The sequence below is a fragment of the Chelonoidis abingdonii genome, chromosome 24 (genome assembly GCF_003597395.2).
Source record: "Chelonoidis abingdonii isolate Lonesome George chromosome 24, CheloAbing_2.0, whole genome shotgun sequence".
Lineage (NCBI taxonomy): Eukaryota > Metazoa > Chordata > Testudines > Testudinidae > Chelonoidis > Chelonoidis abingdonii.
In genome coordinates this window covers 7,245,268-7,270,468 of record NC_133792.1, presented here as the reverse complement: position 1 = coordinate 7,270,468, position 25,201 = coordinate 7,245,268, and the positions used below count along the sequence as shown (strand labels likewise).

The 25,201-nt window shown below is 43.6% G+C and overlaps 1 protein-coding gene across 9 annotated transcripts in view; it reads right to left on the bottom strand.

Moving 5' to 3' along the window:
- Positions 1-25,201, bottom strand: part of EHMT1 (euchromatic histone lysine methyltransferase 1) — a 163,719-nt gene that overhangs the window by 119,511 nt on the left and 19,007 nt on the right. The window contains exon 1 of one of the 9 annotated variants that reach the window (XM_075060618.1): positions 19,261-19,318. The exons of 5 other annotated variants lie outside the window; for them this stretch is intronic. The gene's annotated coding sequence lies outside the window, so the exon portion shown is untranslated. Of the gene's footprint in view, positions 1-5,483; positions 5,565-19,260; positions 19,319-25,201 lie in introns of those variants that run through there. 3 more of the 9 variants (XM_032765226.2, XM_075060615.1, XM_075060612.1) reach the window with 3 other exon arrangements.

Genomic DNA, 25,201 nt, shown 5'->3' with positions numbered 1-25,201 from the left:
CCCAAATACTACAGATCTTAAGCAAGCCCCTGAGCCTGCAAAAGAAAATCATGGAGGCAGATCCCAGAGCCCACCTGGAGCCTTAATCAAGGTCAACAAGGCTCCTCAGAGACGTCTGCCCACATCCATCTCTCTGCAGGATTGGGGTTTAAGCATAAGCAAATGAATGATCTAAATGCAAATGTATCTTAAACCTTGACTGCTTGTAGGGAATCATCGTGTGGTTGTGAGAGAGACTGCTGAGTAGCATTTTCCCTTTCTCCCCCTTTAAGGGGAGAGGCCCATTCGGGCACATCACGATAACAATTATATAAACTCTGATTCTTGCCTGCATATTTATACCTGCCTCTGGAAATTTCCACCACGTGTCTGATGAAGTGGGTATTCACCCACGAAAGCTTATGCTTCAATACTTCTGTTAGTCTATAAGGTGCCACAGGACTCTGTCACTTTTTACAGATCCAGACTAACACAGCTACCCCTCTGATATATAAAACTCACATGGTTATAAAGAGAAAATCCCTTTGGCATTGCCATTACTTTGCTAGGATTTTTGATATTCTCCCTTCCTGCCGTGCCTCAGATGTTGGTGTGAAACCTACAAAGGTGAATATTTACAGGTCAGTAAACTGACATGCCTGGAGCGCCAGATTTTTTTTAAACTCCCTTTTGGAAGGAATAGTCTGAAAGATCAGTTTTAAGGCACTCTAAGAGGCCTGTCATTTCAGAAAACATTCAATGCTCTCCATCCATTCTGGAGTGACTAAAGCTCTGCTGGAATCCTAGTTCAGTTCTGCATATTACATACCTAACCTAAATATGCCTCATTCCAGAGAGACTGGAATGGATGTCATGAATCAAATAAGCAGCCTCCATCCATCCCAACATACAAACTGAAGACAAAAGAAACATGGCTCACAGTCATAAATAATAAAAGTACATAGAAACCTTTATTTATCCCTGCGTCAGTATAATACCAATGCCCCAGTCTGTAGTGAAATGCTAATGCCACATCTTCATAAAGCAGAACTCTTTCTGCAGTGAGGGATGCTACTAAATCAGACATTCTGTTCAGCTCTAAATTGTGGAAAGTGAACACTCATGCGCATACTAAACGAGAGAGTCAAGTGGATTTTTTACTCCGTTTCTAGCACATTTTTATTTGTGTTGCAGCCATTTCTTTTGTCCCCCGCAATGCTACCGTTCACTCAGTTATGCTTAAATCTAGGTGTCTCTCACTCTATTTGAGGAAAAGGAAGGGAAAATAGCCGCTGTCACTTTGCTTATAAAAACTACATCCAAACAGTGCTCCATAAGGATCATGATGGATTTAAAGTTGCTGAATCCTGGTCATTGGAGGTTAAGAGCAAGTTAGACAAACAGCTGTCTGGGATGGTCTAGGTTTACTTGGTCCTGCCTCAGCCCAGGGGACTGGACTTGATGGCCTCTTGAGGTCCCTTCCAGTCGCACATTTCTATGATTCGATGTCAGCCCATGCACTGATATTCCACATCTTGCCATGCAAAATATTAAAACAGGTTCTCTGTCCCATTTACAGAATGCATTGAGAAGCATGATCGCTAAAGCTTTGGCTAAGGAGACTGTTCCATTAGGTACACTACCCAGACAGGCATTTTCATCGCAACCGATCTCACAGTGCTTATGAAGGGCACATTTCATTTCCGAAACCAACTCTCACATTGCTTGGTTCCCAAAATCTCCTTTAAATGTTACACTCATTGAAAACAGGGGCACCTCCAGAGAAGGGAAACATTTTTAAATTGTGTCTCTGTCTTCATGGCAAAAAAAGAGGTGCGTGTTTTAGGTTGAAATGGCTCACTTGAGATAGCCAGCTTGATAGAAAATCCTAATAGAGAGAAGGCACTGTAGTTTTTACCTTGATGTTTCTAGTTGAGGTGAACCCCAGGCTGCATGTATAGTGTTAACCTACACTGAGGTCAAACCTACCTATATCGTGTTTCCACTAGGATCTGACATTAAGACTGCCATTTCACCACTGCTATCTTGATGAAAAGATGTACCTCTTTTAGCAGTCAAGACAGAGCCTAAGACTGTGATAGTCATTTTACAGTATTTGAGAACATCAAGGCAGACAGGCTATTGCCATGCCTTAGGAAGCATGAGTTACACAGAATCTGTTTTCACTAGCACAGAGTATAATCCTCCTAAACTCTCTTTCCACATGGCCATTCACATGCTTTATCAAGCCCTCTAAGCATCAAGATATTACTCAGCCAGCTATAGTGTCTTAAATGAGGGGAATCTACTGCCTCCACAAGGCGGGGTCAGGTTGGGGGAAGGGCATGGTCATCCCTCTCAGTCCCATGCCAACACAATTTTCAGATTTATTTTTTCAACAGCCAAATCACCATTTAATCACAGGTTCACATGATGGATAAAGCAAACATCTTGTTACCTAACACAGGGGCAAGTTACTAGGTCCTGCTTCTTCCTCTCCCACATCCTTTGCCCTTTTCATCCATTCTCCACCTTTCTGTCTGTATCTTTAGGTGTCTTTTCTTCAGTCTTTTTTTAACATCTGGGCTCTCTCTTCCACTAGTTTGTCTATAATTGTTCATCCCCTTAAATGTTTCGGTGCATTTCTCTCCTTCCTCATCCTCTGTGCCAAGTTCTTCTTCTTCTGATCTGGTCTCTCTTCCCCTATTTTTACCATCAATGTTTTCTTTCTCCTCTTTTTCCCTGCTCTCCCAATGACACCCCCCCCCTTTTCTAATCGCCTTCATATGGTAGTTGGAGCACAGATCCTGCTAGTCCTCAAAATGCAGGGGATGAAGGTGTCTAGGCAGCAGAGTTAATTGGCAGCTGCTATCCTTCAAAAACAGGTGAGCTTGCTTGAAAACTCTGCCAAATCCCCTGTCCTGGTCTCAGAAACTGTAAAATTCAAACCACAAAATACATACACACACTCCCCTGAGCCTGCCAGTGAGGAGGAAGCCCAGCTTACTAGGACCTGTGTCCCACTCTCATTGTATGTAGAGGATTCCAAAGAACACTCCTTTCTCTAATTTAACCTAGGTTTAGACACAGATCTTCTTCCTTGTTAAGTGTCCAAACAGTAGAATGCGTGTGTATGGCCTGCAATAGGGGGAAGGGCTCCTGGCTTTTTTGAAGCTCTTTCAACCTTTTACTTGTGAGTGATGGAACAGCCACTAGTAAGGGCTAGTTATACCAGAATAATTATCCCGTTATATACATGTGGACACACTATTCTGGAATTAAAGTGACTTTATTCCAGTATAATTACTCCACTTAAAAAGCCAGGATTTATCCCAATATAATTATAGCAGAATAATTATCTTGCTGTAACTATGCTGGAAAATTTCCCTGAAAATCAGTGGAGGAAATAAATTTTGGAATTAAAATCTCTCCTCAAAAAAGCCTTTGTAAAGCAGAATCTTTGGAAATACAGGGTTCCTGTTCATTTATATTTGTCTGGATTCTCTGCTAGGTCATAGCCCCTACCTCTGACATCAGATGTTTTTTACTCTTGGGCACAGGCACTGTCAGTATCCCACTGTAGACTAAAGATTCCAGAAGACAGTGCCTACGCCATCGAATAAAACACTCCAGCATCCAGATTCACTCTGAAAAGGTGAAGAGCACCCAGGTGCAGAAGGCTCGTACAAGACAGCACCTAAGCCTACCACTGTCTCTGTTGGGGGAGGAGGCAGAATGGCCATGCAGAATGTGTCTGCATCCTTATCCCCTATGCACTGTGGGCTCAATCCTGACAGGTGCAGAGCCCTCTGGCCCCAGTCAAGCAAAGCACTTTAAGAAGGACTGTTCACATGCTTAAAGTGGTTTGCTGGGCTGGAGCAAAGTAAGCCAGCAGTTTGCAGGAGCCAACTCCATGTTTGGGGAATCTCCAGCAAACCTGATTAGGCTGGAACAGAGGGACTACTGGATTGGCACTTGGATACAGTAACAAGAACTCCCACCTAGGGGCATGCATAAACTGTGACCACTTACCAGACTGCAGACTGGTATGCAGTTATGTCTGCCCTCATCTCTCTGGGGTGGATTTTGTCCCTCCCCCGTCCCCAGCGGCATTCCCAGCACAAAGCCCAATTAATTGTGGTTTGTGTGGTATGCAGGAGAAAGAGGGGAGATGGGAGGGATGAATATCAGCCAGCACCCTTGCAGAACCTATCATAGGAAAGCATCAGTGCGCCAAAGCCCACTGCTCGGGTGCATTTCACAGTCACCAAGAAGAATCCTTTGACACCTATTTCCCTCCTGAAGCTGGCTTCCTTCCCCACCCTTCCTTGCATGCTGGTTTATTATTGTACATTTTATTGAAAAATTTAGAGTGATGCCATCACCAGGTGCCTTATATTTATCAAAAAAAACCCAACAACCCATTAACTGATTTTTCAGCATTATGACTTAGCAACCTGATTTGTTATTGCAGGGTTGCTCATGAGAACTAGGCTCCTGATGCCAATTTTTTTAAAAAATGGAAATAGCACTCACTAAAATTTATTTTAATCCAAACCCTCAAATAGAAAGAATTACATGGAGTTTTAAGACAGAAGGAGAGAGAGAGAAAAAAAAATTGATCGAGTTATGGGCCTATTGACCTTAAACAGTGCCCCTTTTAAGTCAGAGTGATCACATATTCAACTGATAGGGTGCGAATGCTACACACTCACACACAAGGCAATGGCAACACAATGCTATTTAAGAAACTGCATAGACCTTTCACCTACATGCCCATTTTAATACGTCATCTGAAAACCAAGGCAAAAAATCCAAAATAAGGACACGTTTTTTAAAAAAATGGGCCTACTTACCACGGTTACCCTCATTTCTATCTTTAAAAAAGAAAATAACAAACAAAACTCTTATTAAACTCTGGAAAACATAACATTCAAAGTAAACAGTCCCCAAAATGCTACGCAACAAATCCACCCAGCTCTAACCTTTTCTCCATACTATACATTAAGAATGTATCCCAAGGCACTGTGGTTTGTAAGCTGCATTTCATGGCTCTCTTTGCCTACCTACTTCGACACTCAAAATGAAGAAGTGTTGCCTTAATTCTGCTACATTAAAGAGAGAAAGACTTGGTGGGACTTACCACAGGCAATTAAAAAAAAAATATATGAACTGACTTTGCAATTCGTGGCCTTACCTGCTTCTGAAGTAACACATGAAAAGGGAATAATTTCCAACAACAGCAGCATGCAAGCAAAAGGCAGCACCTTAGAAATGGCACCTTACACAGAGCACAAATGAAAAGTGCAAAGGTTCCATGCTACCAGAACTAACCTGGCCTTCAGCAGAGCAGATAAAATATCAGAGAGACAAACTACTGATATGTGCTGCTAAGCCATGTAAGTTTAGAGAAGCATTTCCTCTAAGACAGTCTTTAGAAAACCCCAAAGGACTGAAGAATCAGCAGTAAAAACCTCTTAAATAAAGCTTGACATGATCCATACCTCTGTTTGGCTGTGCTGGCTTTTAAGATTTTCTTCAAGGATTTCAGAGGCCTACACTGGTCTGTCCATGAGTTCCAACCCCACGGTAGGTGCTGAGGAGCATGCTCAGTGAGAGCTTTCTTACAATGCTCCACAGCTTCCTTCAGCTCATGGCCCTGCAGTTGTGCTAGCCAGCTGAAGAGGAAGTGAGTGGAAGCAAGGTGCAGGAGATACTGTGTTACTCTTTGGGTGTTTCAGGGGGAAAGGAAGCAAATATTTCCCTTCCAAACGGAGAACTGGGACAGTTTTAAGCACTCCAGATCATGTCTCGGACTAAACTAAGAGATTGCACATTTTAATCGCTTAATGATTAAACATTTTGCTTGGTGTTCCGACTGCCACATTTAATATTTCAAACAACATTCACGCCAATATTATTCCTTAATTTAACATAACTGGATCTCGGATACATTTCCAACAGATTAAACCACAGAAATATCCACGTTTTAATGAGCATTTGGCACTATTCAAAGCCAAACAGATTTTAGCAATATTTGTAGGCCATAAATTCTTTCAAAAGAAGGAGGGAGGGCAAAGAAAACCCAATGGTAACATATCTGCATTCCCTACATTAGAGCCTTTTTGAATTTTAAATGCAAATAAAAAACCCTAAATATTTAGTGCCATGATAATTCCAGCAACATCTGGACAATTTTCTTTGCCTTGTAAAATATTTTAGCCAGCTTTTTCTGAGACTCAGTCCATGTTGTTCACACAGAAAAGGCTCCTTTTACATTTGCATGCTTCAATCAGATTCTGTAGTTTCTATGCCAACATGCATTTGTAAGTCTTTAAAAAGAGCATTTGGGAGGGGAAAAAAGAGCCTGAAACATATTAGAGGGTTTGGGTTTTTTTCTGTCCAGAGCATCCATTCCCATTTTCTCTGAGCCATGGTAGCCTGAAAAAGGCCATGAAGCCATGATCTTAGCCATTTGAACATCTCCACCTGCTTTAATGTGCAGTGGCAACTCAGAAAGAGGAAACAAACATTTATTCAGTCAGTCTGGGTTTTTCAAAAAATTATTATTCCAGCTCTCCGTTCCAGGATTTTGGAACAGCAAAAAACTACACCAGTGAATCCTGATGAGATAGTTCTGGGTTAGGAATGACTGTGGCCACAATCCTGCAATTTGAAGCACGTGGGTAGACCCCAGTACCATCACGCTCATTTCACTGGAACTCTGTTTGCCTATAAAGGTCCCTCTGCCCGGATTAGACTGCAGAATTGAGGCCTATGCACGTTCTCAAACTCAAAGTAAAAGTACCCAGAGGCAAACAGCAGCTGTTGAACTATTACTGGGAAACAAAGTTTTTTTAAACCAGCCATAAGCAACAACCCCACCACACCCTGCAAACAACTCAATTTTTATAGTCAATACTCATGCTCAGAACTATGCAGAACTGTAAAGTTACAAGCGCAGCTGCCATGGAGACAAAGAAAGCTGCAACCAGGGGGAAAAACAGCTTACAAAAATCATGGGGATAAGTATCACCGCACTGGGGGGGGGGGGGACCCTTCTGAATGCACTATCACTGTGGTTTTCTATTTCACCTAAAGTTCATGCACAGTATGTGGCATTGCCTTGGAGTCTATTCTTATAACACAGAGATGCCAAGAGCTCATTAAGAAGGTACCCATTGGAAAAATACACAGGCTAGATGGCTAAGCCTGAAGAACAGTTGAAATGGGCCCTTCCCACGGATATGCAGAATTGACATGACGGTTTCTTAACCAGGAATCTCTTGTTGCTCATTAAGAAGAGAAGCTGCATGGACAGCACTGGCAAGTTTCTCTGTCTACAAGGATGCCTGACCATTTTCTCACCTTTGGGATCGGAGGGAGAAAGAGCAGAATGCAGTGTTTAGTGATCCATTTCAAGGGATGGAAAAGATCTATCGGATCCTCAAATCCATCCCCTCTGCATGAGCAGAGTATAGTCCCCTAACATAGGAGGGGTCAGACCGTAAACTGCTGCTAGGATCAATCCAAGCCAGGAGACCAAGAGGAAGTACTCCTGGGTGAACTCCTCCCACTGACTTCAGCTGGAGTTTTGGGTGCACAAAGCATGCAGAATGGGCTCCTCGAAATTTGGATGGCAGGGGAGCTAGAAACAATGAGAGAGCGTGGGCTGACTATAGCATAAACAATAGTATTCAAGTTATCACATACGTGTGGGACCCTATTGGCTTTGTAGCGCAGTCTGCCAATTTATATCACTACCACTTCATTCTGTGCCAGCACCATTGCTTTTTGTTTCTTCCTACGCTGATGCAAGAAACATGCTTGAGATACAAGTTTATTTCTTTATACGGGTACGCACCAGTCACCCCAGAAAAACGACCAATGCCGCAGATTAGGGAGCTCAGCCTGGTCTCCCTCCAGATGAAGAGTGTGCAGTTGTGTTACTGATCCTGCAGTACTGGCGTTTCAACACAACACCTGCAAAGCCTCAGAGCTTAGGAGATGAGTTTGTGAGTGGGCAAAGGAGAAAAGGAACGTGTGGAGATAATACATCTGCATAGATAGTCAAGTCAAGCGTGTTGATCTAAGTGAGGGAAGAGCATTGTACAATGTCCAAGATGGAACCAGGTAGCCCTGTTTAATAGATGAAACCTGCAAATATATGACCTATATCTCTTAACAGGCCATGGTGGCAAAAGGGGGAGTCATGATCATTCCACCTCTGAAGCGATTGTTTCCTACCCAAAGACGGGGCTGAAGTCCAGGGCCCTGAGCCTTGTCAACTGGGGCTGAAGCCAAAGCCTGAGCAACTTAGCTTCGCGGGGGCCCCTGTGGCATGGGGCCCCAATCAACTGCCCTGTTTGCTACCCCCTAATGCTGACCTTGGCTTTTATATGCAGAAAATCAGTTGTTGTGACACAGGTGGGCCATGGAGGTTTTATAACATGCTGGGGGAGGGGGGACTCAGAAAGAAAAAGGTTGAGAACCCCCACCTTAGGGGAACTCTCCAAGTGGGGTGCCTTGAGCAGAGACAGTGGCTCAGTAAATTAGACGCATTTTTAAACAGGGATAGATGTGGCAAGTCTTGTACCCTATGGAGCAAATTCTGCAAGGTGACTTGCTGCCTAATATCCAGAGAGGCAATATTGGACAGAACGGGTAGCTAAGCAAGGTTGGTCAGTCTCATGGTACCTGTTATTATACGAATGGTTTCATTCAGCTGTCTACTAGTCCTGTGTGAAAAGAGCTGAGCCACACCGCGGAGCAATATTTTGCTACAGAATAGTAGAAAGCAAGCCCAGAATTCCTTAGTGTCCCCATACTCACTCCCAAGGTAGGACCAGCTAGTTTGCTGGTCAGGTTGTTTCTTATCCATATTTTCAGCAAGGTTTTGGTAAGGTGTTCCTTGCAAGTCAACGTACAGCCCATTATAACACCCAGATACACAGACTTTGGATCATGGTCCAGCTTTCAGCATGATGTGACGATATCAAGGGGCGTAATGCAACTACATTCCTGTTGTATACCCCATAAGTGACCTGCTTCATCAGTGGCACCAAAGCTGCAACTAACAGGCCAAATCCTACTGATCCAGGCCATCGTGGTCTCTCAAGCAATCTCAACATCTTAAAACACAGGTGAAGTGTTAAACTCTGGGGGTTGGATTCTGACCTTTGTTAAACAAGTGTAAATCTGCAGTAAGCACCCTGGGCCCGATTCTTTTTTGCCCTGCACTGTGTGTGTAACACACTGCAATTCTAATCTGGAAGGATTTTACATCTGCTTTGCACAGGTGTAAACAATCACACAAAATGCAGTGAATTGGCCAATCACCCCCTTGATTTGAGTGGATTACTCCAGATTGACACTGGTGGAACAGAGATCAGAGTCAGGCTCAGAGAGTGGCACAGTCGACACAACAAGACAGGACTGTCAAACTGGGGTGGACTAGTAATGGGACCCAGTTAGCCAAAGCAGGTGCACCAGTGAAGCACCACAAAGAACTTGGAAGGAAGAGAGAGGTACCCGTAAAACACAGGGCCTTTGAAAAGACTATTGAAGATTGAAGGGGACACAAGCTAAGGTCCTGAGAAGGTCTACAATGGCCTGCAAATGTTGGCCTCTACCATCCATCCTCTCTACTCTTTGTTTTGCAGATGTCAAAATGTACCGATCCATTTGGCTAAAACAAGTCTCTGGTCTTTCAGGAGTTTTGCTGTGAATTTCATAAACTTTGACTTTTCACCAGGACATGATCCTCCTGTAATGCACATACCTTCCAACTGTAACCCCTTGGGGTTTAGAGAGCATGGTACTTTTAAAACCTCATCCTGAAGGAGAGGAAGTGCTGATTGTTCCAGGGGGAGAGGCGTGAAGAGAGGGAGAGGACAGGGCCGCGTAGTGTCTGTAGCTCCAGACAAGAGTGCCTACATCAAGCAGGCCCTCGCGTACCAAAGCAGTCGAGAACCAGACTGGAGCCCAGGAGGCACAAAGCAACCAAACAGGATGGGAGCCATGGGGAGCACCGTGCCAGGAAGGAATCACCTGAGAAGGACAAACCGGAGCTGGACCCAGTATCACCATCATCACTCAGAACTGTACGGGACCAGGAGTAGTGGGGCTTGTGACTTTGCATTGGGAATAAAGAGGGAGGTTGTTGCTCTGTGTGGATTTGCAGAGAGGGGCAGAAGAAGGCACCAGAGGGGTTTGTTGGGGAAAGTTTACTGGTGCTGAAGATGACCAGAAGCACCCAAGACTGGATTGAAACTCTGCCCAGGATTCCTAACCTCTGAGTCTAGACGCATTGCGCAGTGTCTGTATTTTTATATTGTGGTACCCCTAGACTCTTGGGTCCTCGGGTTGGATGTTACCCTGTTTTACTGCTCTCCCTATCTTTGTTGTTTTTCTCCATTCATCCTTCTGTAAATAAATACATCCCTTTCCTATATTCATTGTCCCATTCCGGGGGAGGGAGGGATGTTTATTCCACAGGTACAGAACAGGTGTCCCTGGGGTGGAAGGGAGTTTCCCTGCTGCATTCCTGTGCGTGCATTTTCTTGGCAGAAGCTGCCCTGCAGAGCGGACTCCACCTTGGCTATTAGGGTGCTACAGTTAAACAAAAGTGTTTTTGACAATAAACCACCAAGAACAGATCATATCTTTACAACAAAACTCTGGATGGCTTATAAATTCAGCTTTCAATGTATGTATAGGAACATCTGAAATACACGGCCTGTGGGTCAGATCCTCAGCTGATATAAATCAGCATAGCTCCATTTACTTCAGTGGAACGATGTTGGTTTATACTGGCAGGGAAACTGGTTCTGTGTTTAACTAAGGGACTGATCCTGAAACACTGAAGTCAATGGGAGCTTTCCTGTTGAATTCAAGGGGAGCAGACTGTGAAATTGTAAGCTCCTCAGGGCTGGGACAATGTCTTTCTCAATATTTGTTAAGTGCCAAGCACATCAACAGTGCTCAACACATCATCATCATCATATTAAGCAGCAAAAGAAGAAACAGAATTGGGAAGCTTTATGCTGCAGCATATCCCTTGAGGACTTCAGAATGGGAAGGAGAGAGAGTTCTGTTGTAGCATGCTATACAGACCAATTCTAAATCACTCTCTGGCAAAACAGAAAGCTATTAGGAGCCTCACTAATTAACTGTCTCACTAGTTTGATGGTATTTAAATAAAAATAAAAGCTCACCCCAAGATCTATGCTGAATGAAGAGGGTAGAGATTTGTTCTCCCGTACATGGAGGCACAGCCAAATTGTGGATGGAAATTAAAGGGATTCTCACCTGTGCGGTTGGGCTGATGGAAATATCCCTGGGCTCTTGATCCTTTGTGCTGAGCCTGCTCTCAGCGAGTCCCTTATGGTATTATCGCAGCAGCCTAGTAAAACAGTTACTATTACCTGTACTAAGTGCTACGGAAAGATCATGGAAATTAATTAACTCCTACCCTGCTTCTTACTATGATGGATTACCATGGGACAGCCTCACAAAAACAGACGGTGGAAACATACATGACAGATACGAGGGATTTACTGCCATGTGGCTTCTTGGTACCCTTCTGTGCTGAAACAGCATTGGAGCTGCCAAGGCTCTGTCCTTGCTGCCTTCTGATCATGCAGCGAGGTGAGAAGGGAGGTTTCAGACCAGACTCAGTCCTGGTGTAAGTGAGAATCTCCACTGAATTTGAGGGTGATGCACCCACATATACCAGTATATAATGCTGGGGGGGTGAGGGGGGAAGCAAATGGTTTGGACAAACAACCCCCTGTTCATTCCCCTTGTCTCTCCTGCCCTCATACCAGGCACGTCTTCGGTCAGACGGTATTCACAGTTCTAAACTTTTCTGTATTTCCCATAGTTCAGCACAATCCAAAGTCTGCCGAAACCACCCAGTGTGCATTAGGATCAACATTTACTAGAACACAAGCTGAAGCACACCTGGCAAGTGCAATGGATGACACAGGCCCAAGCACTTAGCATTCCTGGTGGGCAGGAGGCTGATCATATCAGCCACAAGAACCCTAGTTTGCCATTTAGTAGCCAAGCTGTTCATTCAGCCCATGCATCATTCTGCCATGTGTTGAATCTAATCTCATGGTGGAGGCAGGAGAAATTTGGATGTGGCCATTTGGGTTGTGAATTAATCGAAATGGCAAAATGGAGGAGTTGCACCTGCCTGAATCTGGAGTCACTCTATAGATGTTAATGGAGATATACTGGTGTAAATTCCAGGATAAAAGCTTCTTAAACAAGAACAAAATTTAGCAGCAGGATCAAAGACAATATGACCCGAGATAAAGATGAAATTCTCCTCTTCACCACACACAGACACTGACCTAAATCTCTCTGCAGTAGCTACTCTCATCACTAAATATTATGACATTGCTTTTGATCTTTGCCAAGAAGTCATACAGCATTTTGCTGTAGTAAATTTAGCTTGTCCCTGTGCAGACAAGAAATCACGTAATATTTAACAGTCCAAAGAGCCAGGTATAATACGCAATAAAAGTCTCATTGTTCCACCACAGCTCACTGAAATAGATCTTTAACTGTTTTCAAGCAGTTTAATGCAGCTGAAACTGACTAGCAGGCAAACAAGTAAACCCAATGAAAAACAATGACAATGCTCCACATTTAAAAAAAAATAGTTTGTGTTTAATACTGTACAATTTTTAGGGCTTCAATTCCAGCCAGTTCATATTACCAACAAAATCCTAGCTAAGAAACATTATCTATCACAACAGGTTTGACCCCATTTTTAATATGTAGAGAAAGGACTTCATAATCCTACAGAACACTGAGCAAATGGTACTCTTTGTGGCAACTTGAATACTAGCCTATTAAAATCCAAACCCTCTCTTATAGCAACTCCGATTTTAAACACTCAGCCATCTTTTCAGCCCAGATTTTAAGCACTTTGCCTAGCAACTCTGTCTGAAGGGCAAACCACTCCCGAAATAGGCAGACAATTAATTTTCTTTTATTCTGGAAGAGAGGATTATTGGAATAAATAAAATAATCAGCTTAGCCAAGAGCACAATTGACAACTTCGAAAACCGGGGACTTTCATTTTTCCTTCCCATTCAAGGTGTTCTTGGATGAAGGCTGCAAGGCAACTGCAGAACTTCTGGAGGTAAATAGCTTGGGAGAGCTAACCCATGCCACTCCCTGGATGTAATCAGCAGGAGGAATACTTAAGAGATTATTGTCATTTCAGACACTATTATTACTAATTTTAACTGCTATTTAGAAAGTAAAGAACAATACAGAAATTAAGGGCCAGACTGATCTCCTTGTTCTGGTGAAAATCTAGAGTAACTCCACTGAAGTCAGTGCAGTTCGAATGGATTCCCATCAGTTTAGAGAAGATTGGAATCTGTACCTAAACTAAGTCTAGGAGGAAGGTTACTTGGACAAGGTTTGGCGCTGAATGCAGAGTAGAAGGGTGCTGCTTTCAGTTTCATTTGCTTATTCGCTTTTTTTTTTTTAAACTATTTGAGATATTTGTTTCTCTGTTTTGTGATTAATCCAGTTACTGGGATGTCTGAAATACCCTACAACCTTTAAACAAGCAGGTGGATCTATTAAATATTTGGCATTTAATTCCCAATCTCCAATAGTAAAGGAGGGAGAAGGGAAAGGAGATCACCAATATCATACTACAAAGAGGGCAGAATTTGATCTACCAAGAGTTGTACACATACTCCTAAAAGATTCCACATTATAAACAGTTTGGGTTATACATGACAGATAGTTTGGGAACCTTGTTCTAAGGTTGCTAAGGGCCTGACATGGAAACCAAAGACACCGAGATAACGATTGATGGACCCAAAGATTCCCGAGAACACTAAGGACTGCAGAAGCACTGAGAAATCAAATGATCTGGAGAATAAAATGAGATTAAGATATATCAAGTTAGTGGGGGCTCCTCCAGGCGCAGAGGCAGGGAAAGCAGACTTTTAGTTTGCAATGGATTATGAAGGAGGTAAGGGACATATCATTTCTAACGCTCATAATGTGTCATGGTGAGATGTATCCCCAGGCAAGCCAATTAAGTAACACCTGTGTCGTTCTTGGGGAAATAGCTCCTCTTGCATTAAGGGGCTTACACATTAAAGTTGGTAGATAAATCTGAGGCTAGTTTCAAGACTCTAATACTGTCCTCCTTTAGTATCATGATTCATAACACTAGAGTGCAATATGTGGCCCAGGATTTACCCTTCTGTTTTCTCCTGAGGGTTCACCATAAATTCCAGACATCTGCCTCTCCCTTTCTCCATAAAGCTGTTGCAGAGTTCCTGGAGAAGGCAGAATGGAAAGATGGATCTATATCTTTTCTAAGGAGAACTTCAATTTCTTTTGTTTTCCTTTCGAGCCGCGAATTACTGACAGTAAGTAGGTCAGGGAGTAGAGGACGCTCTAAGAATGATCTGTTGTGCACTTCCTTCTCTTCACGAGCCACTATGTCACTTCCTCTCTTCAAATACTACCTTAAAAACCTGCCTGTTCCTGACTCTACACACCACCCACCTGTCCTTTCCTGGGTCTTTCTATTCTCCCCTCCTTGTAACTAGCATCCTCGCATATATATCATTTACATTTCAGATCTTTCCCTTCACTGTTTCATTTCTTGTTCTGCCCCTGCAAGCTGTACACCCATCACTCTCTCCTTTCACTGTATATCATTTTTCAAAGATACTTTATGGACAATAATAACATTCTGTTCCCCTGTAGCACCTGTCATCCAAGAACCCCAAGCTACTTTACCTATGCTCATTAATTAATTAAGCCTTGTCCTCCCGCTGGTAGCGGAGTCATTAACCTTGTTTTGCAGATGTGTAAAAGACCCTCTGTCCCTGAGAGAGAGCCTCTAAACTACTTCCCACTTTCTCTTTACTTACCTGCCTTGATAAGCCCAGGCGAGAATCCTCTTTCCAGCCAGCGTAACTCACGCCCTGCTCTGGCCCTCCTAGTGGCATCACACCATGAAGCTGGCCAGTTTTCCTGGGGCAGAACTCCCATGGCTGACTATGGTATAATACAGTCCAATTCTTCTTGCCCATTGACCACAGGTCATTGCAGAACACTCCACAGAGCTTGTGTATGCTGAGGGAAGGTGGGGACCTGACTCCGGCAGATGGACAGCCATACTGAATGAGTAGGCAGGACTCTGATCCTGTCCCCCAGTAGTAGAGGGACTGGCAGTTAATGTTGCCAGAGCAGGAGTGCAGCAGTTAGGAGCCCTTTGAGGGTTCTGAAAAGCTGAAATGCAATCTTTAAATTGGGACCAGCAAGCCAGGACAAATGTTTGAGGAGAAGGGTGATATGATTCCACTTCTAGTGCAAGAGACACAACAAGGCACAGAGACAAACTCCATGTTTTAAAGAAAACCCTTGCCCAGTTTCCCAGCAAAAAGAGGATTCAGCACAGTGGACAATTACAATGCTTAAGCCATATGTCTGGCTTTAAGGTCATTACCAATCAGATAACAACTGGCTGAAGGAGTTAAGGTACTGAAGCAAAGGCAATGAGCCTCCAATGATCATTATTTGGCTAGTAATGACTGAGGAATATGTGCCATATAGCCTACTTGGTGAGTCGCTTTTGCCTTCACATCACTGCTGCAGCCCTATAACATTTCTAAGGACTGGTCTCAGGTGGCTGAAAGGCTGGTCAGTGCCACTTTCTTTTTTTTTTTCTTATGAACTGCTTTTAACAAACTCAGGGGCTGATGTCTGCCAAAGAGATAGGCATCTACTAGTCAACAAGACTCTATTTTGCTTTCAGTTCCTCCACTGAATTAAACAGAGTTGCACTAATGGAACAAAAAGCAGAAACTGGCCCTAAAGCTGGGGTTTGTAAAGGAGTCTAAGGAAGTTATGTACTGAATCCCACTGAAAATCCAATGGGATTTGGGCACCTAACTTCCTTAGGTGGCGCTTACAATGGAGTCTAGGAGGCCAGTAAAAGACATCAAGGGTTGCTCTGCACTGGAGTTTTCTCAACACTGCGCCAGCAATGGTGCAGCTCCAGCTACGACAGCAATGATGGGAGCACTAATATTGACACACTGCTGGTGATTAAATCACTATGTTCTCCTACCTTGCTCAGATGGGGTCAAGACAACTGGTGGCCAACCTGCCTCTGGCAGTCCGTCTATCCCAGCACTCCTAGCAGCAGAGCTACACTGGGGGACGCCCGGCCTCTAGCTCAATCAGCTTAGCACCTGTTAAAATCTACACTGCCTTGTCTACACTGGACTTTCAGAATGTATTAGTTAGGATGTTACCTAACACTTCTAAGAGCTCACTTTTGAAACTTAGTCCAGACTAAATGTAGGGGGGTCAGACAGGGATGTGGCCAATTCCCTTCAAATAAACCAGTGGGAGGGCCTTGCCTGTCATGGAGAAGCTGCCCAATATCCTCGCTGGAAAGAGAAAGGTGTTCTACATGGGCTCATCCACAGGAAGGGGAGGTAGCTTGGGGGATCTGTCAGGAGGAAGTCCTAGTGTCCTACCAAGCCAGACCAAGCTTTGACCAAGACACATGAACACCCTGAGAAGCTGCATGTTTGGTGACACCGAAGGACTGAACTTCTTGCTAAATACACTCAAACTGTTTACTCTTTTTAGTCTGAATCAAGCTGAGCAAAGCCTCAGTCCTACCCCAGGGTAAGCTGACCACTGCAGAGAGGTTCTGAGCCAAAAGGCATGTGTATTGAAGTGTCATATTTCTTCTTGTTGAGTCTTCCCTTTAATTTCTGGTGCCAGACACTACAGCCCTAGCCCACCTTCCAACAGAGGCTGGAAGAGATTTTGCGATGAGCATTTGGAATTGTTTTAGTGACTAGGTTAATTCTCACCCATCCCCTGGATGAATGAGGAGGGCGAAGAGCACTGATCCAGGCACTATAGTCACTTTCTACAAAAAGAGGAAGGAAACAAGAACTGTCTGCGCTTTGGGAGAGACATTATGATATATGGATCCTACCTCAACAGGAGGTTCCTTCACTCTATGCCCACAGCCCTGGTGTTATGAGACCTTTGGATTCTATATTTGCAAAACACGCCAGCACTTACATGTGGTGGGTTAATGCAAGATGATTATTTGGTTTGTGGTGGACATAACAATCAGATGTGAAGTCCTGTTTTAGTTTTCTTGCTTCAATTTTTCCTTGTATTTTATCTTAAAAAATTGAAAACAGTCCCCTTTGCTTCAGCCAGTTGTAATCTGCCCTGAGTTTGAGCGGTTTTTTTCATCATGAAAATCCTAGTGCCTGTGGATCCTTCACTGGCATCAGACAAAAGATAAAAATCCGTTGTTAGGAACAAACACACATTGAGAAACCAGGCAGCATTGCTGGATCCCAGCAGAACTGTAGCTTTTCCAAGATGACAAACACAGCTTTGTTCCGTCACATTTGAAAACATGTTCTGAAAACAATGCTCCTCCCCATATATATAAAAAACCCTTTCCTCACCCCCAACAAAAGGAAGACATAATTAACCTACCCTCAGAGAGACTACAATGGTATTTAAAACAGTAAAATGCAATCTATTTGCATTTAGTAGCTAATTATTCCCCCGACACACACACCCATCAGTATTCCCTAAAAATGTCCACAGAACACTGACAATCTGTGCCAGCCAAAGCTTTCGGAAAGGATTGAAAGAAGATGGCTCCGAGCAAAAAATAAACCTAAGAAACTCAACAACTGTCTGGCAAAATCTTCCTGAAAAACACAGTGCATCTAGCTCCGCAAAGTCTGTCACAGAAATGCCCTTTTGAACTCATTTGACTGCATTAACTTTCACCTGCGTATTGTGTTTAAGCCCACAGCTATTGCAAGAAGAATCCAGTGGGAGCCATCAGCATTTGCCTACCTGTTAAAACACAATCCCACCACCAAGGACTTAAGTAGCCATTTTCCAACATGCAGCACTGCAAAGACATACTCCTGCTGCTGCTGGAAATTCATTAACAACGGGCAATGCCAGGACTAACATTACAGCCATCCAGCATAGTTACTCAATGGCATAGACTGTACAAAAAGAACTGTTGCCTCCTGTTCACTCTTTCTCATCATATTGCAAGATACTTTAGCTTCCTCAGAACTAGGAGGAGTGCACCCTTCCCCCTCTTTGCTCCAGTAATACAGTCCTGGAACTAATAAGGTAGGAAGCAATCCATGAGCACTCTTGCTACTGAAGACGGGGGAATTACTAAAGCTTGTGGTGTAATAATCAATGCCACCCCACTCCAAAAACAAATATCCCCAGCATGCTTCACTGGCAATTAGTTCACCTCGATTCCATCATCCCCCACAAGGATTAGTTAGAAGTTTTCAATGGCAAACACCCAAGCTGTGGGTTAGTGAGCTCTGCCCTTCCCAACGCTCACACAGCGCTGACTCAGCCCAAGAAAGAAACTAAACTGGGCTGGACTTCAATGGAGTTACAGCAAGGACTAGGCTGGCCCTTGATCTGCAGTGTTTTAAGCTTCTTGTTGCTGATGTTGTTGTTAATTAAAGTATCAAGGATGGTAAACAGTGCTTTCCTCCGTCCATGCTTTCAGGGCAAGAGCTGATACCATGCTGTCCTTTCACTAATAATTGGCAGAGGATTTCACTCTTTCAGGCTGCACTCACAAAAGAGCGACTGAAAAAACAAAATGGCCCAGTTTCATCTTGACACAGTCCTTGTGCACACAACAATTCCCTCGCCACCAAGACAGGCTTCCCTCAGCATTCAAAAGTGATCGCCCTTTAGACCAAAGCTAAGATATCTCACCAATATAACAAGTTGGCAGTTCTTTAAATGGAATAAAAAGACTATTCTTCTGCAAGCAATCAAAGCTAATCCCTTTACAAATTTACTTTCAACAGAAGCATGATATTTCAAAAAGGAAAAAAAAATCACATTGGGCTATGCTCACAACTGAAAAGTACTGTGTGTTATCAGCTCCTTCCTGCCAACACAGCATAATGTGCAGCAGGCCTCAACTGGTATATTCATTTAGCCCAACATGAAGGCAGAACAGGGCTCGGTCCACTTCTAGAAAGTAAACCAGCTTCGCAGGATGGCCTTGCACTGAAATAGGATTACAGTGGTCTGGAAAACAAAATAAACCCACAACATGAAGGTTAACATCATAACACAGATCCTTCTTTCCCAGTCCTCTATAGAGAAAACCTTTATCAACCCCTCTATGTTAAAGTAGAAACACAAAAAGATATGTTCATTAGTCCCATGTACCTCTGTCAATTTTTTTCCTCGTGTCTTTAGAGCAGTTGTTTACTGCAGCCAACTGCAGAGAAATTACAGTAGCTTAACTCTCCAACTCCCTCTAAAGGATTAATCTTCCAGTGAGCATGCTCACGCGAGATCTTTTTTCAGCAGTTGCATCCATTTCATGAAATGAGGGCTGCTGCAGACGCGAGGAAATTCCATTTCAGGACTACATGCAAAGTTAAATAGCTCCATAAACAAGTGCTAATCCCTTTCTGAAGTTCTAGCAAGAGTCTCTGTCAAAGTCCCTACCTCCAAGGACTTTAAAAACCCTGAGACTAACATGCATTTCCCCACATTTCTTACAATGGTTTCTCTATAAGGCACATGGTTTAAATGTCTGCTCTTGACTTGCTCCTGACAAACTTGTAGAGGGTCCCTCTAATGAAGCTTTAGTCAAAATAGCTCCTTCTCCCTGGCAGTTTTTTCCTTGTTATATTTCTCAGCTCATCTCTGCTTTAAAATGTCAGAAAAGATGGAGGGGGGCTGTTTTAAAAATATAGTTTTCAATAGCGCAGCACAGTAACTAACAGCTCCCGACAAACACATTTTACTCTACAGATTAAAGGCCAATGCAAATGAGGATTTGCTTACTGGCAACAAATCCAATAGCTAAACAAGACAGTTGCAAGTAATCTTGTCCACTCATTCTCCGGCCACCTTACATTATATCTTAATTGGAGCAACTTAATTCCCTCTCCCTCACCTCATAGCTGTGCGTCTCAATCAGAGCTTTCTTGATTAAAATGACAACATTGCTACTGAAAGACAAAGACTGATCCCTTAGAAATAGAGTCTCTTATATTCTTCCATTTTTATCTTCTTGTATTATCATCATAGCAACATTTCCTCCTTTGTCTTCTCATCTATTTTATGTCCCATTACTTAATTACTCTTCACAGCTGGTAGGAATCCGAGCTCCCCCTCCCACCCTACCCCCATAAATACTCATATTTTAGGGCTATGATTGCTGCTTCTCAGGTGACCAGATGTCCCGATTTTATAGGGACAGTCCTGGTTTTTGGGTCTTTTTCTTATATAGGCTCCTATTACCCCCAACCTTCCTCCCAATTTTTCACATTTGCTGTCTGGTCACCCTAGTTGCTTCAATCTAGAAGATTTAGGGGACAGGTCTGATCATATGAACATCAGGGTAAACCTGGATTATCTCAGTTGAAGCCAGTAGCATGAGCTCAGAATCCAGCCCTCAATTTTCCCCACTTGATACTAAAGCTCTAAACATTTTAAGTATCAGAGGGGTAGCCGTGTTAGTCTGGATCTGTAAAAGCAGCAAAGAATCCCGTGGCACCTGACAGACTAACAGACGTTTTGGAGCATGAGCTTTCGTGGGTGAATCCCCTCTTCGTCGGATGCATGGCATTTTAAAGAGTGTTACATTCTTAAAATATCTCAAATCCCATTTTGTTTTTTAAAACATTCTTTTGAAACTACACTAAAAATCCAAAATGTCATGGGAGTGTTAAATAAGGATTATGTCTACTTTTTAAAATGAACTCAAACCAAAGTGACAGCATCCATAAGGAACAATAAACATTTGGTGGCAGTGGATATTTTGCTCTGCTATCACCCAAAAAGAGTCACCCACAGGAAGGAAACCTCTTGTTACCATGCATTAAAATAGATGTTTTGTTTTATTTATAAAGTGTTCAGACTGGTTGGTTTTGATGTGTCATAGCACAGGCTGTTCAACCACCCCTCCCTGTTCCATGATCTGGGGATTCAGTGATTTTAGGGCTGCATCCATCCTGAAAGGTGCTGAGTTCTCTAAACTCCCATCAATGTACACAGGAGTTGAGTGTGCTCTGTACACTAGAAGATCTTAGAATAAGGCATAATCTGTCCCTGAAATGAAGAGAAAGAAAATCCCAGACTTGAAAGCAGGCAAATGTGAAAATGATTTTGTTCTGTGCTTCCTATATCGCGGCAGGATTACAGCCGAACACAGTCAGGATGTCAGATATGGTGTCGTCCTGACCCGTTGCACTCAATTTGGAAACAAGTTTCACTCCCTGAAAGTTTATACTTTGAAGATTGATTGCCATTGATTCTTCTTCAAACGAACAGTCCATGCTGGCAATCTATCAATAATAAGCAATTACTTGACAGTCTCTTATCTGCAGATGCCAGCCCAGACAACTCGATTTGCAGAGGCAATGGGTCAATAAATCAAAGCCCTTCTCAATTTTAAAAAATCAGCATTTATAAAACCACCCAACCTGCAACCTGGCTGAAAAGAGCAACCAACCCAGTGGTGTTCTGGCAAAGGAGCAAATTGTGCCTTACTAAGCTACCAAATGGGCTGGTTATGGGTGAGGCTGCGAAATCAGCCCAGGGCACTCCTCATTTTTCACTGGCATCATGAAAGCACTAGTTGGGTGTGGAATGGGCCACATGGGGGAGGAATCTGTTTAGTATAATTAGTTGCAAGGCAAGAGCAGAATGGAGTGGCCCTTGTGAAATGTTTACCATTCAAACCTTAATGACTATGAATCCATTTAACGCTTTAGCGGAACCCCAGAGCTTACAGATAAGGGTATGTTTAATGGCACCATCCCTGCAAAACTCAGGTACTTTTCTCTTCTTTAAATTCAGCAGTGGTTTTAAATCCAATAAAATCAATATTCCTGTTGATCTTATGGAAACTCACTTCTCTGTTCTTCCAAGTCAACGGGGAGTTTAACACAGGTACCAACGAAGTGCCAGTAAGAGGAGCACCAGCCCCCCTCTGAAGATTCAAGACAGCTTGTTATGCTATCAGATGCAGATGACTTTTAAAAGGTACCTTTGCAGGACAAGGAACAGGGCTAGTTTGTATGATTTGCTGGGCACTAAGCCACTACAAAGAAAGCCTACCACAATCCCTGAGCAGGATCTCCTGGTGCTGCAGGAGTATAAAAACCATGCATTTGTACAGCACCTAGCACAATCCATTATTAAGACCCATGGATGCTCCGACAATACAAATCGTAATAGTTACTTTCCTTCTGCTCCTGTTACTGGAGACGGTGAGACAGTTTCCTCTGTGTCAAGTCTTACTGCAGGAGAGGAAGTGGGGAAACCTGCAAGTTGCAGAGCAGGCATGGAATCGGGGGAGGGGTAAGGCCCCCACCTTGCTTCACATGAGCTTAATCGTTTTTATAATGATTAGGACCAAATCTGAACTACATGAGTAGCCCCACTGACCTCAATGGACTCCTTGGGTGATGAAGACAAGCAGGGATTTGGGGCTTAATACCACTCCCATTAATAGGAAGGTTACCACTAAATCCAATGGAAGCAGGATCAACCCCTTACTATAACATATGCTTTACTGCAGCATCTTCACTGACTGGGACACCAAAATCACTCACCCGATAAAATGCAGGCATTTAGTAGGGGAGGGGATGGTTATACCTTGTGGCCTCCATTTTAAGTGACTTTCATGGCTTTGGGAAGAACGTGCAGGTGAAGACAAAGAGACAAGGTGAGTGAGGTGGTGTCTTTTATTGGGCCAGCTTCTGCTGGTGACAAGGACATGCTTTCAAGCGTACACAGAGCTCTGCACAAGCTCAAAAGCTTGTATCTTTCACCAGCAGACGCTATTACCTCACCCACCCGGCCTCTCTACTATCTAGGGACCAGTAAGGCTACCACAACCCTGCAAACAGGTGCAGAAGAACAGAAGATGAGTTGCTTTAATTGTATCATTCTTACTGAATACACTTGATGGGGTGCGTTATACACTGTGAGCTGTTGTAACCAATCACTGCGGAGCTGGGCCTATTGAGTCGTCATCTATTTACTACGTGAAATGCTTTTGGTTCTTTGTATCATCATTGCTTGGGACAACAGGAAGCTGTGGGAAGGCATGCCAAAGTCTGCAAGGATCTCTCTTCCTCCTCTTACCCACAGAATTGCTGCAGATGACTGCTACCCCATCTAGCCATGCCTTTTTAGTTTAATATTCTATATCATGGCAAACCATAGGGAAAAAAAGGGAAGGGGGGTTAGCATACAATACTGCTATCACTGTTCCATAGCAAACCCACAAAATGCCAACCCTGCTGACAGAATCCCACAAACCACACTACAGAACAGTCGCAGCTTCCTCGGTTACATGATCAATCAAAACAATTTTCCATTGAATCGCTGCTGCTTTTCCAAGGTAAAACTTGCTGCCTTTTTCCTATGGAAGAGACATGAATGACAACCAAGAGCATGACAGGTATATCCAGCCTCTATGGGTAAGTGCATCAGCTGGATGTGCAACTTGCAAAATGATTAATAATGCTGACAATTTAAGGAGTTCTTTTCCTGATGGCATGAGTCTGCCAGCTGCAAGGCCTCAGTCTTCCAGGGTTTACCCCAAGGGAAATTTGGACGCCACCATTCACAGCTGGGGCAGCAACATTGGTTTTTCTGGGAGTATTTGGGCTGAAGAACTGCAGGCCATGAAGATCTTCCATTCATACTTCCGATGTGTTTGTGGCACTTTCATGAGGGTGTCCTTGGCCCCCTGTGGTGTGCTTCCTTTATTTCTATTCAGCTCCATCGCCATTGGGAACCATTCCTCTTTGGGTTTGGATGTGTGGTCACAGCAAAGAATTCTAGCAATGGGAGCAAAATGAAACAAGGCTCCTGGCCGGGTACCACAATGGATGCTCTCTGCAGAGGAGATCAGGGACATAAAATGGGAACAAGTTGCTTCCCCTAGAGCCAGATACAGTCACTGTGCACTGCAGGGAACATTACTTGGTGGAAGGCTCTGGGTAGGCTTTAATGGACCAGATTCCCCATAGCCTTGAATACACACTGGCATAAGTGAGCAGACAACTCTGACTTGGCAGTGATTTGCATCCACTCTGCCCAGGCAAAAGGCCAGGCCCTGTTTATCTTCGCAACGTGATGTTAGCAGGGGACCAACTGCCAACCACAATGGATTTGATGGGGATGACGTCAATCCCGGTGCAGCTGATCAAGTTGGGAAACACACCACCTGTGAGATGTTGGGAAACACACCACCTGTGGTTTGTGGCAACATGGCTCAGCATTAGGTGGGAATTCCTTATCATTGCTCTGGGCTGTTCTGTCCTGATGTGTTGCAGCGCTCCGTGATCCACTGATATGCTCAGCCTGGACGTACCATTGTGGGGTTAAATGTTTTTAGCTGGTAGTGTGTGCATCGGTGCATTGGGTGAGGGAGCTGGAGCTGGAGCTGGAGCTGGAGTGCCACCTAAGCAAACTGCTACTTGGGTTTTGTAGTGGGTTATCCTTGCAGGGGGAGGCTTCATGGAAGTATTTCTGATAGGACACTTGTGGTTCAGCCTAAATCCAGGAAGGGCATTACGCAGGGGAGTTAATACTAATCACCCAGCGGGATATGACTAGATCCCAGTTATCTACCAGGGCTCTTCCATTATCGGGGTGTCCCAATTGCTTGCATTAATATAGGCATTTTGTAGAACATTAATCATGCAGGCTGGCTCAGAGCCTGTGTACTGCTGCTACAATCATCTCCAGAAAGGTTGGACCCAAGCTGGATTTAGATGGTTCTATCTGCAAGGACTATCTATTGGGGTGTTCTGTGCAATTACATGATAAAGCTACAGCCTATTGCCAAAATCAGACCACTGTAGTTGTGGTTCCTTGTGGCATGTTATCTGTGATAAGAGTTTTGATTCTGGAAAAATTTGGAATATGGGGATGATCCTCAGAATCCATGGACGTCATACACTCATTTGGGACTTATTGTTCCAAGTCTTGCTTTGTTTTCTGTCTCTGCAGAGAAACAAATTGTTGCTCAAGGTAATGGTGCTTCTGAGGATTGAAAAGTAAATCTTAGGGCCTGATTCTCCCCTCACTTACCTAAATGTAAAGGAAGAGGAGGTCCAGTGAAGTCCATGGGGTT